Genomic DNA, 19,970 nt, shown 5'->3' with positions numbered 1-19,970 from the left:
GGCACTTAGCCTTCTTCAGTGATAACAAATCATTCTGTTCATTGACTATATATAAAGAGAGTCAAAAAGCCAATAATTGGCATACAAATTGATGAGAGTCCATTTAAAGTGACATCATACCTAATATATATCTCAAGTTTTAAACATATTAACCTTCATATTAACCATTATTAAAACAGACCATTCAACCAATGTATATAACAACCAATGTATATACCAATATATTGTGACCATGCATTTTAAAAAATGCATTATAAGTTTTCATTTAAACCTGGGTAAAACAATCCACCTAATCTAATAATCCATGCTTTTTCTTTTCGATTTAATAAATCATGACAACCATGTTTATCATTAAATTCCACCTTAACCACATCAATAATCTGGAAATTACATTTGGCATTGGTATGAGCCAACGTATGTTTATATAAAGCACTCGTACAGGATTTATTTCTGACATTACTCAAATGTTCCAATATTTTAATTCTAAAAGGCCTAGATGTTTGGCCTATATAAAAAGCCAAACAAGAACAGGTCAGCAAATAGATGACCCAACTGGTTCCGCAAGTACCAAATCATCTAATGTCAAAACTTTTTGTAACATTTTTGCTGGAAAATTCTTTGGATTTTTGAACATGAACACAGAGTGAACAATGACCACAAGGGAAACAACCCCTCAGTTCAATTCCTGACAGTGTACATTGTATCAATCCCACTTTGGAATTTTTACCTCTCTTATACCAATTAAAGTAGGCACCCAATGTACGACCTCTCCTATATGAAAAAAGACATTCTTCAGGCAAAATGTTTGCCAATCTAGAACTGGCCATTAAAATGTTCCAATTGTTATTAATCACACCTTTATTGACATTAATATTTCTGCCAAATGTTGTAGTAAATCTAATAGGAGTCACCTTGGGGATGTTTTTGTCCTTATATTTCAATAAGTGGTCACGATCAAACTGTTGTACCCACCTGGAAGCTGATACTATATCCCCGTATTTATATCCCCTGGCTAGGAATCTCTTCCTAAGATCCTGTTCAAACAGTTCATAGGTATCCTGATTAGAACATATTATTTTAACTCTTGAAAACTGCGACTTAGGTATATTTTTAAAGGTATGTTGCGGGTGTAAACTACTAGCATCCAGCAACATATTGTATTGTGGGCATTTTCTATGGATTTTCGAATCCAAAGTGTGGTCATTATTTCTGCTTACAGATACATCCAAGTATTGGATTTGTTGGTACTGTACATTGAGAGTAAATTCGATCCCCCAAACATTGTCATTAAGATATTGTACAAATTCTGACAGATATTCTAAATCACATCTCCAAAATAAACCAACAATCGTCTAGGTACCTTCACCATATATCCAGTTCCTCTATGTATATATTATGAGATCTATCATAGATAAGACATTCCTCTATGTACCCCATAAAGAGGTCAGCATTTATAGGGGCAAAAGAAGCCCCCATGGCTGTACCTTGAACCTGTAAATAACATTGTTGGTGAAAATAAAACACATTTTTAATTAGCACATGCTCAACCTTACAAATGATTAAGGTATTTAAGCCCGGTGGATAAATGTTGCTTCAATTTAACCAATATTCTATTGCTTGTAATCCAGCCCAGTGTGGGATATTAGTATATAATGACTTAACGTCTAACGTACACATCAAGCAACTGGGCTCTAATTGAGAATCCCTAATAATTTGTAAAAACTCTGTAGTGTCATTTAATCTAGATCTAACTAATGTCAATAATGGCTTGAGATGTAAAGTCAAAAATTCTGAAAGTGGTTCTGTTAAAGACCCTCGACCTGAAACTATAGGTCTACCCAGAGGTTTTAATAAATTCTTGTGTATTTTTGGCAGTAAATAGAGAATTTGTTTCTTTGGATTTGTTACCATTAATTGCATCTTAATGTTGTTATCAATAATTCCTACTTCAACTGCTTCCTCCAAAAATTCATCAGTTTGTTTTTTAAACAAATCTGTTGGGTCTAAAGGCATTGAAACATAATGTTGTTTATTACTGAGTTGGGTATAAGCCTCAACCATATATTGTTCCGTATCCATTATAACCACAGCACCCCCTTTATCTGCTGAAGTAATGACAATGTTTGGGGTGGTTCTTAAACACTCAATGGCCTGAGTTTCCAAATCAGACAAATTGTTACTTAACATAAGTGTCTCTTCCTGTTTAAAATGTAGATCTTTAATCACCTTCTCCTGAAAAATGGCCACATATTTACCCATTCGTGGCTGAAAAGTAGATTTATGAAATCGAAAACCAGTAGATCTTGGTAAATTATCTGTGTGTCCAAAAAACAATTTTAAATCCAATAATCTACAAAATGTCAAAACATCCTGTACAAAACTATATTCGCTGACAAAAAAACGGGAACAAACGATAACCCTTTATTTAATATTTTTAATTGCGTTTCATTCAGAGATATAGATGAGATATTATGAACATTTACGTAAGCATCTATTTCTGAGTTAAAACATCCAATAACATTTCCAAGTTCTTTACCATGTCTATGTTTGTGTTTTCTACCCCCCCCCCGTGTCTCTTAATTTAAAGGGTGGACCATATTTTTGGTTCTCTTATGTGCTGGAGACTCCTGACTGGAGACAGGTTCATGCTCAGTATTTGATGATTCTTCACCTGAAGTGCTACTGAGGTCTGTTTTAGATCTTTTTAGTATAGACCTCGGTCTCTTTTTTCTAAATTTGGTGGGTTGAAATTCCCTATCTCTAAACCTGACAGATTTTTTAATGCCAAAGGGCTTACCTTCTGCATAATCTGTGACATCCCCTTGAAATTTCTGTATCTTTTTCGCTTTCAAATTTTGTTCTAATACCAATAAATCTTTAGAAAGTTTAGTTAGACAGGATTTATATATAGCTTGTCCTTCAAAGGGTTTAATATTGTCACGTAAGGTATAGTTGGTTGATGTGTACGTTAGACGTTAAGTCATTATATATTAATATCCCACACTGGGTTGGATTACAAGCAATAGAATATTGGTTAAATTGAAGCAACATTTATCCACCGGGCTTAAATACCTTAATCATATGTATGGTTGAGCATGTGCTAACTAAAAATGTGTTTTATTTTCACCAACAATGTTATTTAAGGTTCAAGGTACAGCCATGGGGGCTTCTTTTGCCCCTATATATGCTGACCTCTTTATGGGGTACATAGAGGAATGTCTTATCTATGATAGATCTCATAATATATACATAGAGGAACTGGATATATGGCGAAGGTACCTAGACGATTGTTGGTTTATTTGGAGATGTGATTTAGAATATCTGTCAGAATTCATACAATATCTTAATGACAATGTTTGGGGGATTGAATTTACTCTCAATGTACAGTACCAACAATCCAATACTTGGATGTATGTGTAAGCAGAAATAATGACCACACTTTGGATTTGAAAATCCATAGAAAATACCCACAATACAATATGTTGCTGGATGCTAGTAGTTTACACCCACAACATATCTTTAAAAATATACCTAAGTCGCAGTTTTCAAGAGTTAAAAGAATATGTTCTAATCAGGATACCTATGAACTGTTTGAGCAGGATCTTAGGAAGAGATTCCTAGCCAGGGGATATAAATATGGGGATATAGTATCAGCTTCCAGGTGGGTACAACAGTTTGATCGTGACCACTTATTGAAATATAAGGACAAAAACATCCCCAAGATGACTCCTATTAGATTTACTACAACATTTGGCAGAAATATTAATGTCATTAAAGGTGTGATTAATAACAATTGGAACATTTTAATGGCCAATTCAAGATTGGCAGACATTCTGCCTGAAGAATGTCTTTTTTCATATAGGAGAGGTCGTACATTGGGAGCCTACTTTAATTGGTATAAGAGAGGTAAAAATTCCAAAGTGGGATTGATGCAACTTACACTGTCAGGAATTGAACTGAGGGGTTGTTTCCCTTGTGGTCATTGTTCACTCTGTGCTCATGTTCAAAAATCCAAAGAATTTTCCAGCAAAAATGTTACAAAAAATTTTGACATTAGATGTTTTGGTACTTGCGGAACCAGTTGGGTCATCTATTTGGTGACCTGTTCTTGTTTGGCTTTTTATATAGGCCAAACATCTAGGCCTTTTAGAATTAGAATATTGGAACATTTTAGTAATGTCAGAAATAAATCCTGTACTAGTGCTTTATATAAACATACGTTGGCTCATACCAATGCCAAATGTAATTTCCAGATTACTGATGTGGTTAAGGTGGAATTTAATAATAAACATGGTTGTCATGATTTATTAAATCGAAAAGAAAAAGCATGGATTATTAGATTAGGTGGATTGTTTTATCCAGGTTTAAATGAACACTTATAATGCATTTTTTAAAATGCATGGTCACAATATATTGGTATTTACATTGGTTGTTATATACATTGGTTGAATGGTCTGTTTTAATAATGGTTAATATGAAGGTTAATATGTTTAAAACTTGAGATATATATTAGGTATCATGTCACTTTAAATGGACTCTCATCAATCTGTATGCCAATTATTGGCTTTTTGACTCTCTTTATATATAGTCAAAGAACAGAATGATTTGTTATCACTAAAGAAGGCTAAGTGCCGAAACCGGTATGATTCTGTTTTCACACTTTATCGAACAATAAATGGTGTTTGAGTAGTGCTGGCTCGTTTTATGCATTTTACTAAGTTTTTCTGGCCGTTGCACTTGTCCTTCGTGCGAGGTTGTTTTTGTGGTGTAACTCAAAATGTACCACTTATATAAGGCAAAACAGAATGTCAGTGATGAGCTGAAACTATCCCCTACTGCTATCAATGGCTATACAGAAATTCTAAAAATTACTCTGTAGAGAGACAGCCACAACGTCAGTTTAGTTAATATTCAGTGAAAAATACAAATAAATAAATTAAATACAGTACTAGATGCAAAAGAGCAGATAAAAGTGTACTTAAATTCATTAATACGTCCAGCTGATTTCAGGTAGATGTTAGCCGGCCAAAGCTCTGATATTAAGCAGAGATAACTCAAAATGTACCACTTATATTAGGCAAAACAGAATGTCAGTGATGAGCTGAAACTAACCCCCACTGCTATCAATGGCTACACAGAAATTCTAAAAAGTACTCTGTAGAGAGACAGCCACAACTTCAGTTGAGTTAATATTCAGTGAAAAATACAAATAAAAAAATTAAAGACAGTACTATATGCAAAAGAGCCGATAAAAGTGTACTTAAATTCATTTATACATCCAGCTGATTTCAGGTAGATGTTAGCCGGCCAAAGCTCTGATATTAAGCATTAACATCTTTACCTCTGCCACAGCCAGCTCAAACTCCTGCCTTTTTGTCAATTCCACTGTCTCCAACCCATATAACATAGCTGGTCTCACTACCCTCTTGTAGACCTTCCCTTTCACTCTTACTGGTACTCATCTGTCACAAATCATTCCTGACACTCTTCTCCACCCACTCCTTCCTGCCTGTACTCTCTTCTTCACCTCTCATCCACACTCACCACTACTCTGAACTATTGATCCCGAGTATTTAAACTCATCCACCTTTGCCACCTCTACTCCTTGCATCCTCACCATTCCTCTATCCTCCCTCTCATTCACACACATCTATTCTGTCTTAGTCCTTCTGACCTTCATTCCTCTTCTCTCTAGAACATATTTCCATCTCTCCAGGGTCTCCTCCACCTGCTCCCTAGTCTCACTACAGATCACAATGTTGTCTGCAAACATCATAGTCCATGGGGACTCCTCTCTGATCTCATCTGTCAACCTGTCCATCTTCATTGCAAATAAGAAAGGGCTCAGAGCTGATCCTTGATGTAATCCCACCTCCACCTTAAATGCATCCGTCACTCCCACCGCGACATCACCTCTGTCACACTACCCTTGTACATATCCTGTACCACTCTTACATACTTCTCTGACACTCCCGACTTTCTCATACAATACCACAACTCCTCTCTAGGCACCCTGTCATATGCTTTCTCTAGGTCTATAAAAACACAATACAACTCCTTCTGACCTTCTCTGTACTTCTCCATCAACACTGTCAGAGCAAACATCGCATCTGTAGTGCTCTTTCCCGGCATGAAACCATACTGCTGATCATTAATCATCACGTCCCTTCTTAACCTAGCTTCCACTACTCTGTCCCATAACTTCATGTTGTGACTGATCAGTTTAATCCCTCTGTAGTTACTACAGCTCTGCACATCACCCTTATTCTTAAAAATCGGTACTAAAACACTTTTTCTCCATTCCTCAGGCATCCTCTCACTTTCCAAGAATTCATTAAACAATCTGGTTAAAAACTCCACTGCCATTTCACCTAAACACCTCCATGCTTCCACATGTATGTCATCTGGACCAACAGCCTTTCCATTCCTCATCCTCTTCATAGCTATCCTTACTTCCTCCTTGCTAATCCATTGTACTTCATGATTCACTATCCCCTCATAGGTTCATAGATCAGTACTAGGCTACCTGCCCTTGTGGGCCATTTTAAGCCTAGCCAATTACCCCATGTGAGAATTGAACCCTGCACCTTGTGTATGCAAGGTAAACACCTTAACTACTATGCCAACCTCCCACCTCATCATCCAACCTTCTCTCCCTCTCATTCTCTTCATTCATCAACCCCTCAAAGTACTCTTTCCATCTCCTCAACACACTCTCCTCACTTGTATGTTTCCCTCATAATCCTTTATCACCTTTACCTGCTGCACATCTTTCCTAGCTTGGTATGTCTAGCCAATTGGTACAGGTCCTTTTCTCCCTCCTTAGTGTCCAACCTTTCATACAACTCTTCATATGCCTTATCCTTAGCCTTCACCACCTCTCTCTTTGCCATGTACCTCATCTCCTTATATTCCTGTTTACTTTCTTCATCTCTCTGACAATCCCACTTCTTCTTTGCCAACCTCTTTCTCTGTATACTCTCCTGTACTTCCTCATTTCACCACCATGTCTCCTTGTTGTCCTTCCTCTGTCCGGATGTCTTAACAAGCACCTTTCTAGCCATCTCCCTTACTAGCTCTGGGATACAGCCACCAATCCAATAAGGCCACTTTATTCAATGGAAAACACAATACCACGTTGACCTAGGTTTCGTCTGCACACAAGGCTTCTTCAGAACAAAGAACAAACTCATTCATCTGTTTAAATACCCACCCTAATGAATAATAAACCAATAGAAACAATACATTTAAACCAGCAATTAATCCCAATACAAGAACTTAAAAGGGAAATAGCTCATTTTCACATAACCCCTTAAATAAAAAGTCAAAAATCATTTGAATACATATATATATATATATATATATATATATATATATATATATGTGGAGCTTTTCTCCCCAGGCCTCCGCTGAAAATGGAACTACGTCCAGTCGAACACTCCCGGTCAACAAATGTAAATAAATAAATAATAAACAATATATAAATTTAGATCCTTTGTGCAACATCTGCAAACATTAATAATCACAATCAAATAAAACTCACTTAATTTTAGTTAATTTTTATGAAAAATATATAAATAACCTTGTTAAATATATCATAAAAATATAAAAAAAACATATTTAATATATGAATAAAAATAAAATATTATTAAATTCATTCAAAATCATCTACCTAAAATATGTTTTAGTTTTAAAACAGGTGCTATACTGATGGCATCATTAATACCCGGAAAATGGTTTGCGTCCAATCTTAACTGCCATTTAAGTTCATCTATATCCAAATGTACATCTAATGTTCTACCTTGTGGATCAAATCTCACTTGTATTACACAAAATTTAAATTGATGTCCAGGAAATTCACACACGTGTCTCACCAAAGCGTTAGTACTTTTGGAATGCTGGTATATCCAATAGGTGTTCCTTAATTCTTTCCCTAAACTGTCTTGATGTTTTCCCTACATAAAATGCCCAGCATAGATCACACTTAGCTGTATATACTATATTTTGCATCTGACAGTTAAAATGACCATTAACAAAAATGTTGTACATATTGATCCTAAAATTGGGCCCCGATTCCAATATAAACCTACAGGTTTTACATCTCCCACATTTAAAATTGCCAATGGGTCTACCTGCAACACCCAATTTACTACCATGTCCGTGCTGCAGAATTTCTTTGAAGGACCTATCCCTTCTATATACTATTTTAAGGGGACCCCCCATTCTTTTTTCTACTTCTCTATCTAATTTTAAAATGTTCCAATTTTTAAACATAATTTGTGCTACCCATTCTGCCTCCATATTATAGTTCATTACAGGAATAATAAATCAATAGAAACATTCATTAGGGTGAGTATTTAAACAGATGAATGGGTTTGTTCTTTGCTCTGAAGTAGTCTTGTGTGCAGATGAAACCTAGATCAACATGATATTGTGTTTTCCATTGAATAAAGTGACTTTATTGGATTGGAGACTGTATCCCAGCATGTTCTTTTGGATTGTTGGAATTGGTTACCAGTTGCTTACTAGCTCTGCTGTAGTTACTCAGCTATTTGGTAACTCTTCACTACCACCCAGTGCCTGTCTTAACTCATCCCTGAACTCCACCTCACAATTACCCTTTTTCAATTTCCATCATTTGATCCTTGGTGCTGCCCTCACTCTCCTCCTCCTCTTCTTGATCACCAGCATCATCCTACAAACCACCATCCTATGCCACCTAACTACACTTTCCCCGGTCACCACTTTGCAGTCTGTAATCTCCATCAAAACTGGGGTCTATATTATATCATCAAACGCTTAAAAAAGCAAACGCTGATTGATCGACCTAAGTTCGATCAATCAGCGTTCGCTTTTTTTAAGCATTCGAGGATATAATATAGACCCCAAACTGGCCCTCCTACATAAGATATAATCCACCTGTGTGCATCTTCCTCCACTCTTATATGTCACCCTATGCTCCTCCCTCTTGTTAAAATACATATTCACCACAGCCATGTCCATCCTTTTTGCAAAAGCTACTGCCATCTGACCTTCTGCATTCCTTTGTTTAACACCATACCTACCCATCACTTCCTCTTCCCCTCTGTTCCGTTCACCAGCATTCCCATCGAAATCTGTTCCAATCACCACTCTCTCACCTTGGGTACAGTCATCACCACTTCATCCAACTCACTCCAAAATTTTTCTTTCTCATCCATCGCACGCCCAACTTGTGGAGCATATGCTCTAACAACATTCATCATTACACCATCAATTTCCAGCTTCATAAACATCACTCTATCTGACACTCTTTTCACCTCCAACACTCTTCGCATACTGTTCCTTCAGAATAACTCCTATGCCATTTCTCCTTCCATCCACGCCATGATAAAACAATTTGAACCCACCTCCGATATACCTAGCCTTACTCCCCTTCCATCTGGTCTTTTGCACACAGAATATACCAACCTTCCGTCTGTCCATCATATCAGCTAGCTCTCTCCCTATACCAGTCATACTGCCAACATTCAAAGTTACGACCCTCACTACCACAGTCCTAGCCTTTCTCCTCTCTTCTTGCCTTCGGCCATGCCTTCTGCCTCTTCTCCTCCTTTGGCCAACAGTAGCCCAATTTCCACCAGCACCCAGTTGGCTAACAGTACTGGTGACGGTCGTTGTTAACCCAGGCCTTGACCGATCTGGTATGTAAATATTTACTGGTGTCCGCATGAATTATTTGGTGAAGTTGTACGCCGGATGCCCTTCCTGATGCAACCCTCCCCATTTATCCGGGCTTGGGACCAGCACGAAGAAATGCACTGACTTGTGCATCCCCAGTGGCTGGGTTAATATACACATATATATAAACATGTATATAAATATATATGTCTATGTACATGTGTACATGTACACATATATCTACATATATATATATATATATATATATATATATATATATATATATATATATATATATATATCCATATCCCTCTTATGTGTAGAAATGACTTTTGATATACCTTCCCAGATGTATCACACCATAGTTATCTGTTATGTGTATAGTCAGATATCACAACATACTTGATTAAACAGTAATATTACTTACAAGTACTACACAACTGTAGAAGTCAAAGCAGTTGTTCAATACTATTCAATATGTGTACTGACAGAGATATGTGTAAAAGCACCAGCCATCATCACAGCTGTGATGGCTTAGTGGTTTACTTCTGACTATTGTGTACATGGTCCTGGGTTCAAGACCTGCAAGGGCTGTTTATTTAGGCTGAACAAGGGCTGTTGGATACAGAGTGGTTAAGGCAGTTTTGAGCAGCTTTAAGCAAGTTTGCGTGGGTTAGCATGGCGGTTAGTGCCACTAACATATGGTTAAATGAATAGGTGCTTACACTGTGTAAGCTTCATTTACCAGTGCACAAATCAGCTTAGCATTTACATTTAGCCAACGGTTACACCTGTTACATATGGCTTAGCCTTGGTAAGAACTGATCACATTCCAGTCTGATAAAAAGCATGGTACTGGCATTATTAATAGGTGTATTCCATGTAATGTACACAACATGCTTCTATGTGCTGTCAGTACAGTAGCAAGGGGTGTGAGTATACTGTCTGGGACACCCGTGTATATATGGCTAGGACATCAATCTCTTCCTGTAGTATGTGTTTCATACATGAGGAGTATCCCAGGCTATATGCAGTCACACTATTAAATTATCACTGTCGACAGCGCTTTCCAAAGTAAGAGTGGATTGCAGATTGTAGTACTGGAACCATATACCCTTGCTGGAGTCTGACTACTGTGTTGTCAGTGTGTGAGCTGTGTGTTATCAAGTACTTGCTACTGGATACTGATCTGATATATGGATATTAACTGTAGACTACTATGTGTATAGGACATGTCATTGAGGCCTGCTGTCATATAGTACTGGCATACCTATCAGTGTCAGATGCCTGTCTGTCAAAACAGTAATCGTAATGAATAACCAGTTGGCTAGATGATGTCTGTCTGTCCTCTGTACAGATGTGCAGCTGTCAGGTATCCATCTGGGCTGTTCACAGGCAATCTATGCTGGACTGACTCTGACATGTCTGTCCAGCTGTGTTATGAATGCCACAAGTATGAAACCACACCTTGTATACACCACATGCCATGGATTCCCTGACTACACTAGCACAGTCACCAGAACATGCTTGGTTACAGGTCTCCAACCCAGACACTGGCCATGTTATGTAATATAGTTTGCATACAGATCAGTTGGTGCACTTCACTTGGCCTCTGCAAGAGACAACCAGATGATTGGATGTTACATGTAACTGTTACCTTGAGGAATCAGTCATGTGGCATCAGTTAATAGATGGCCTGCTGACAAATGTCAGGTGGCATGATAACACTGTACCCACATCCCAACTCTTCTCATCTATCCATGGATAATATCCTGGTACACAACTAGGAACACCTGCACCTATGGGCCCCAGTACCAACATGTGTTACTGTGCACTGCTGATAATAACAGTGTCCATGTGTTTGTAAACCTGCAGTTGATAATGCCCCTAGGACCTCCTCACATACTGTGCCCTCCATTGCCATAGTTAGAAATGGCTGCTGCTGTACTGCACCTTACATGTACCTTGTCACACTCATCACCCTATGGGCTACCTGGAGCTTGCAGTACCAACATAACTCTGTTGTACAAATGGCTAGATAGCCATGGGTTACCCTCTGAGTCCTGGCAAGAGTGTGTATGTGAGCAAGTGTGCATATTTGTAGGATACATCATTCTGAGGCTGCATTGTCCAAATACAATGCAACTGCCCATACACTGTAAGGCATAGTGATGTCACTGACATTCAGAGAGCCATGACAAACAATCATCCTATTATCCCAGTGGCATGTGCAATAAAATGCATATCCCTGTAGTGTGACTGTTGAGATAGACATGGGTTTGTATTGCAGTCCTGGTCAATGTGTGAGGTTCCCTATTAGAAGACCGAAGACTCATTCCTTCAATTGCGTCTTGGTTGAACTCAAAAGCCTGAAACAGCAAAATATCAAAGCAGCTTCTAAGCAAATTCTTTCCCAGGGAAAGAATTTGCTTGGCCGCTTTGTTACTTTGCCATTTCTGACACTGTAGTGTAGTCTCAGAGTTGGTATATTTAAATAGGGGGAGTGTGTGGGGCACAGCCTTCCACATCAGGGGTGTGGGGGGTGAAGCCGCCCACTTTATGTAATGTTTAAAGTATTTTTTTTTTTTTTTGGTTGTTGTTGGAACAGCAATTTTTTTCCTAGGGAAAAAAATCGCTGTTCTCACAGTTCAAAATTGTAAGTTTTCACTTACATAGGGTCGATTAATCACTGTTCACTTTTTAAAGCACTCGGTGATCTAATATAGACCCAATGTGTGATTGTGGCTATGTTAGAGTATTGTCATGGGTGTCAGTGAGCAACATACCCAATGTGTGGTATGGGTGTTGGGTATACTGTTGTGACACCATGGTACCCCAGCACATATTCCAAGGTCCACTGTATGAGGACCACTGTCACCATCAACCATACATGTAACTGAGTACACTCACTATACAGGCCAATGATACCTGTGCTGCGTGCAAGGTATCTGTAACAGAATGGACTCACTGACACGGTAGTTTGCATTGGTAAACCCAGGTGTGTCAGATGTGTCTATGAGTGTAATGTGTTTTTCAATGTGTCTATGACAGTATGGCATACTATGTGTTGTCCAGTAACACCTAGTACATCCCCCATTACCATAGTGTACAAGGCCTGGTGTTGTTCCTCACCTAAGAAGAGACTCAAGACACACCTCATCCAACAGCTGTGTGCAATTATGCCAAAGACATTATTAGCAATATTATCTAGGTAGGGGCTCTACTGTCAGTGTTGCCAAGTACATGTGTGTGTATGTGAAGGGTTCTACTTCAGTTCGCTGAATATACATGTCACAGGAGGTCAACTGTCCATGAACTGACTGGCATATGATGACATTTCAAAGGAATCCTGTGATGGGAATTATTTCCATCAAAACTGGTGGTAGATGTGTACATGCCCTATTTCCCACTGTAGAGCTGAACATTGATACTCGAGTTGGTATATATAGTTGGCTGTTAATGTTGTGGACACAGCCACCATCACTGGGGTTATTGTTGTGTGTATCCCCACACTTAGTCTGCTGTAATACTGTACAGTGTATGTTAACAGGTTAGGTAGTCATCAGTCACATGATGTGCAGCTGTACACCACCCCACAGCATCCAAAGTGTAGGGCTGTGCCACACACACCAGCACACCTATGTTTACCAATGCCAGGATTGCCGTAAATATGGGAAGAGGACACATACCTGCCAGTACCATTGTTGATGACATTAAAGTAGCAGACTGAGTATGTACTGCTGTGATGTTTTGCCTATTATGTCTTGATGGAATTAAATAGGCTAAAAATGTGTTCACTGACAAATACAGTACATCCATGTGTACAGTAATGTGTGTGTATAGCATTAACACCAAAGCCTCTGTGTGTGTCTGTTATACAAAAACATGTGGTGTGTGCCACCCAGTACACTGTACATTGCCCACTGTAGACGGGTTGCTGACATCAGCCACCATGCACTCACGTGTATACACCCCTCAGACCTATCAGCCATGTGGCACATACAGTAATTATACAGACCTATTACCTGTGTGCAGCTGTTCCCAGGATATGACACAGTCAAAATGTGTCACCACAGTGCCAAACCCCTTGTAGGACACAACAGCAGACCAAACTCCTTATGACACATACACACCTCCAACAGAAATGGAATATATTATTGAGACCACTATCAATCAGTGGTAATACCAGCTATATTGCATCATGCCTACGCAGCTACACATCCTGACATGTAAGCATTAAACTTGCCGAAAACATATTACACAGCATTACATTGATGCACCTTCGTACATTCACCCTGAGCATCAGAACCATAGTAGCCTGTCCCTGCATTGATTGTATGGATGACAGGGATGTGGCACAGGTATCATCATATGCACAGGGTGAGGTGTGGGTTTGCCAAAGACCTAGGCTGAGCCATTTGTTTCACATCATGTGTGTGTGTGTGTTAGGGGGCTTTGCTATTAATTGGGCTGTGAAGATGTGGTGTGTGTAGGTATGGAGGTGCCTTAGCTGTCTTGGTGATATGTGTGTGTGTGTGTGTGTGTGTATGTGTGTGTGTGTGTGTGTGTGTGTGTGTGTGTGTGTGTGTGTGTGTGTGTGTGTGTGTGTGTGTGTACAGTTTGGTCATTTGCCTGCCCTATACATTGGTTTGTTGGTCAGCCGCAGACCATACATGGCAGGGTGTGCAGTTCACTGTCTCTGGCCATGGACACAAGAACCGTGTCTGCCAGGGGTTCCACGGGTACTACCAGGTACAAGGCCAGATATGTTACTCTCCCCTAAGGATGACACCTGTCCGCTGGAACCAGGTTCCTGTTGGGACTGGCCAGGGCCATGCGCACATGGCCTGCTGTGGCATTGTGTGGGAAGCACCCCTTCTGAAGTGCTGGCACTGGTACTGCCACTGTGGGAGTGGCTACAACTTCCTACACATCCACGTAGACTTCCACCTGTTAGTTTTGCTGACCTATGTCCACGTGGCTGTCACTGTATTCCTGCCATATGGTCTAACACAGAGAGTGTATGGTCGACCAGTCCCACTAGCTCACCAAACTGTCTATCCATGACCTCTGCAAAATAACGGTGGGCACCTGCGAGTTCATGGATGGTGTCAATAACATCTGAATGAGTAGCTCTCTGTAGCCTCAGACCCTGTCTGGTATACCGTTCCATACATTTCTGTGCCTCCATGACAGCCCAAAACATGCGTCTGGTGACACCAGCTGTGGCACTACTGCCAGGGGCATGATGTCTGGCAGCCCTCCTATGAGCACCCTTGTAGATCTGCCTGTGTGTTGACCTGCTGGACATCTAGCTATGGCTGCTGTGTACAGACACACTTTCTATAGTCCCCATACTGCCATGTTCCAAGCCCCCACCTGCCAACTGCCCCTGATCTATGGCCACTGGTGATGGGGTATGTATAGGCAATGTGACTGTGCGCAGGGATGAGGTGGATAACAGTGGAATGTCAACCAATGGCACAGATTCAGCCACTGACAACCCCACCTGTGCCTTACCACACCTACATTGTCAGAGCCTGTATGGACACTAACCTCAGATTCCCTGCAGGAGGGACCCTAACCCACCCGCCACCTATGAGGGGAAAACAGAAACCTTACTTTCAGACCTGTATGTCATTGCTTACCTCTACACCCCCCCACACACACACACACACACTTTGAAACACACACAAACACACACACACACACACACACACACACACACACACACACACACACACACACACACACACACACACACACATACAACCACACACACACACACACACACACACACACACACACACACACACACACACACACACACACACACACACACACACACACTTACAGGTGAGATGGCATATAGATAATATTGCAGACACCTCTGATTACCCACATGTCAGCATGCATGACATATAGCAATCAACATCATGCAGTGCAGCTATACTCAATCCCTGTTACCAACATTATACATCTCTGTGATGCATGAGTTTTGTTAGTAGGTGATGGCCCTTCCCCTGGAACACACTGCACCCATGTACAAAGTATTGCTGTGCACCTGTTCAGCACCCTGCCATGTACTGTGCACCATACCTCACAAGTGTACACACCATTGCTGACTGTGTATATGTGTGGTGGTTATGGTTGCTCTGTTGCCACAGCCCCTATGTGTTTGATATTTATATATCTGTGCTGATATGGCAATAGTGAGTGTCTGATGTTTGATTTGCATATCTCATCATCGGCAGTGCATGTCTCAGCAGTGAAATCCAGTTATACTGACAACCTCCTAAGCTTAATGTGGCTATGAAGAGTGTACACACCCTTATTGACATGTCAGCCTCTTCCCTGATATGCCATGGGGCCACAATACTGCATATGTTACCATTACATATACCTGACATGTGACATATGACTTGTGCAAACACATGCAGTATCAAACAAATGTGTTAGTTGTGTAGCTGTTGATAGTGATGCATACAATATGTGGGTTGCATAAGTGTGCACACCCTTAACACAATGTTTTGTTGCAGCACCTGTACATGAACAACAGCAGTACCTTTTCATGGTAGGTGTATACTAGCATGGCCCATCCTCACTTGCCATTATGTGGACACCCCTCCCTACAAATGTTCCCCAGCTCTGCCAGACTGCAAGCATGGCTCATGTGCACAGCCCTTGGAGGCCACAGAGTCCCTCCACTATTGCTGTTGAGTCACAGTTATGTCTTGCACAATGCATGACCTTGACTGTGTTCAGATACAGCCATTCTATGTGACCTTTGGACATATTCTTTGGTTCACTGTTGTGTTTCAGGGTGATGCACCACCCCATCCTCAGCTGTTTTACAGATGCATGATAACTATGGGCCACACATGAGTGTGACTTGGCAGTGTCCCACATGCAGAACAACATGTCTACCGCTATAGTTTATGCTAATTAACCACAATCTTACAATTGTACACTGGCACCAGCAGGGTACAGATGGTGATGGTGGGCATGAGGTGAACTGAGGTGATGATTTTGCAGCTCATGTATCTTTATTAATAATGCATGTAGGTTTCAGCCTTGGTCTCAGAACACCATAACATATTGCAACACATGCCTGTGGGAGACTTGATGTTATGCATATGGTACCTGGAGAGTGCTCTGGATGATGTCCCCTGTGGAACAACTCTTCGATCTGAGTACCCTAACCCATAGGCCACAATTATGTAGAGTACAGGTAATTGTCGACACAGGTACTGTGCAGGCAGTACCTGCTAGACATTCCTGCTAGTCCCAGGTGTTGCTGCATGTGTCTGGGCAGCCTCAGTGACCGGTTTGCAACATGTGCTGTCATCTGTCTTGGATGGGCATCTGTTTATTTCTGACATGAATGTTGTCCCATACGTCATACACACATACATGACTGTCTGCACTGTTTGCTGTGATATATGCAATGGTGATGTAAAGCTACTTATCCTTCTCCTGAGTGCTACCTTTCAGATATGGGATGTATTCCATGGTTTGTAACAGGTGTGCAAGCCAGGGCTTCATCTGTTGCAGGTGAGTGGGCAGATGTCATGGATAGATATCTTGGACAGCAGAACATTACTTGGTGTGACACTTAAGCCCTATACTTGATGGAAGGTGTGTATTCCAGAAGTGTCAATGCTGTCAGTACCTCACAAGCTGCTTCCACAATATGTTTTTTGTAGTGTGTGCACACATATGCGTCCAGTGTTTGTTAAGGTATGTATTCCCCATAATTGTTGTCATAACATAGGGTTCCATATTACATGTATTCCCCATAATTGTTGTCCTAACATAGGGTTCCATATTACACATATTCCCCATAATTGTTGTCCTAATATAGGGTTCCATATTACATGTATTCCCCATAATTGTTGTCCTAACACAAGATTCCATATTACATGTATTCCCCATAATTGTTGTCCTAGTACAGGCTTCCATATTACATGTATTCCACATAATTGTTGTCCTAACATAGGGTTTCATATTACATATGCATTGCTCATTGTAGAATCACATTACAGGTTGTAAACAGTGTGTAATGTCGTACTGTGAGTTGCCAGTGTGTAGATATGGAATAGTTGCCATTGTGATAGTGATGTATACACTGTTTTACACACTGTGGATGGGTACTGTGTCAAACATGCCCATACTGTAGGCCATTCCTCTCAGCATTATGTTCATCTCTGTCCACACATCTTGCACTGACAGGTTGTGTGATATACTGCAAGACCCATACATACCCTTCAGATATGGCACCAAGGTGACCACTGTGATGCAGTGCAGTTAACAGCAACAATAAGTGAACATGTACAGCATGCATTATGGGTAGGTGTGTTACATGTGTGCATGGCACATAGCATAGCCATAACATGGCCAGTGTATTGGCAAATGTAAAATAGAAAAACCTCCACACTCACTAGCCCCAAGCTGCTGCCCAAGCTGGATACCAGAGGGACCTACATAGCTGTGTGAGAAATGCAATGTCAGTAGCCACACCTGTGCGATTGGTACAGGGTGGGAGAAGCATTTCAGAGCATCATCTATACAAACCCACAATACTAGAGATTATGCACATCTGCTCCATAATACACTGCAGCAACAGACTATATTATCTGACATGTGCATGTATATCCTTTATATATGAGGATAGATAAGCAGCACTGGTCTACTAATGTGCTCTGTGGCCTTCCTGGATGCTCCTGCTCCATTGTGTAAGTGGCACCCACTTCCACAATACTTTCTTTGGCTGCTGGAATTTACCGGCATGTGGGTGCACCAAGGCTGGCGAGGAGCTCCTCCACATGAGTCAGTGAGGCCTGGATGGTATGACCCCCACCTGTGGCTTGCTGGTCCCTTCTGACAATAGCAGCACATTGACAGGCATGGTGGATGTGGTCAGTACAATGATGTCGTACCTGCTCATAACTTTGGTTATGCAGGCTGACATTGTTTACCCAGCGGACAAGCTCGTTCCACAGGGCAGTTGTCTCCTGTATATCATGTGATGTCTGTGAAAACAGGGTTCCATGATGCTGCACGAGGTACTGTACAATGATGTCTGTTTCCTCTGCAGTATATCCAGGCAACCTTTCCTGGGACATGGTACCTGAAAGACATAAACAGGTGACAAGGTCTGAGGACATCATACTCCAAGGTTATCGTACTTGATACTTAACATCTCCCTTCCCCCGTCATATATGCATACCTAATCTGAACACATACATCACTCTCCTTCCCCCATCATATATGCATACTTAATCTGAACACACACATCACTCGGTATGTTTACATCAAACCTTCTGTTGGGACATATATCCTATTGTGCAGCACATACTGGACTTTGTTGTTATTCATGTTCCATGCTTAAACAGTATCATCGGCGGCCTTTTGCTAACAATGTCACCTGCATGTCATTGTAATGGCCACTGTGGTTCCATATATGCATCTGTTCTGTTTACTATACAACCATTCCAAATCTGGAATTTTGGGTTACTGGGACTATGTATGCATGCTGTTATAGGTAATCCTGGATTATGTTGACTATTACTGACAACACATATTGTAACACTGCAACTCAATATCACATTTTGGAAGGCTGCTCCCAGCTGACCCACCTCTTCCACCTCATCTGGCCATGGCTGTAGGCTGCATCACACCTGGGACCTGACATGGGACCTCTTCATCTGCTGGTCCTGCACTACCTTCAGCTGGACCCACTTCAGAGGATGGGGCCTGTGCCACCCCTGGGAGTGCACACAGACAGGATCATGTAACCTGATGTCAGGTCCAGGGTCTGGTGGATAGGGAGCTCTGCAAAGAATTGTGTGATTAGCAACACAACCGTGATGTCTTCATGTCACATGCAGAGGTTCAGCCTGCCCCTACTGCTCAGCCCCCAGCGCAGCCATCTTCAGGGCCATGAAGGTGCATTGGTGACTGCCTATGTGTGGGGATCTCAGCCCCACTATTTCCATTTGGCCTGTATAGGGCTTCCTATTTCCAAACACACTTCCCTGTCCAAGGTGTTTACCCACCACGTGTCATACACCAACCCTGCATACTGTTTTGTCCATCATGTCTGTCATTCAAATCACCGTACCTCTCCATATATACCTACTATCCTTTCTTAACATTCCACTCTCACCTTAGCACACACAGGGCAATGTATTACCAACACAAATGTTACCCCATGCATGACTGTCCATTCTGCACATACTAACATGCTTAACGTGCCTTAATCACTATGTATCTAACAGCCCTTGTTCTGGCCAGCACATACATTATCA

This window comes from Protopterus annectens, chromosome 1.part1 (assembly GCF_019279795.1).
Source record: "Protopterus annectens isolate FY-2018-M chromosome 1.part1, PAN1.0, whole genome shotgun sequence".
In the NCBI taxonomy this organism is placed as follows: domain Eukaryota; kingdom Metazoa; phylum Chordata; order Ceratodontiformes; family Protopteridae; genus Protopterus; species Protopterus annectens.
The sequence above is the reverse complement of the archived record's forward strand: the minus strand, read 5'-3'. Positions refer to the sequence as shown.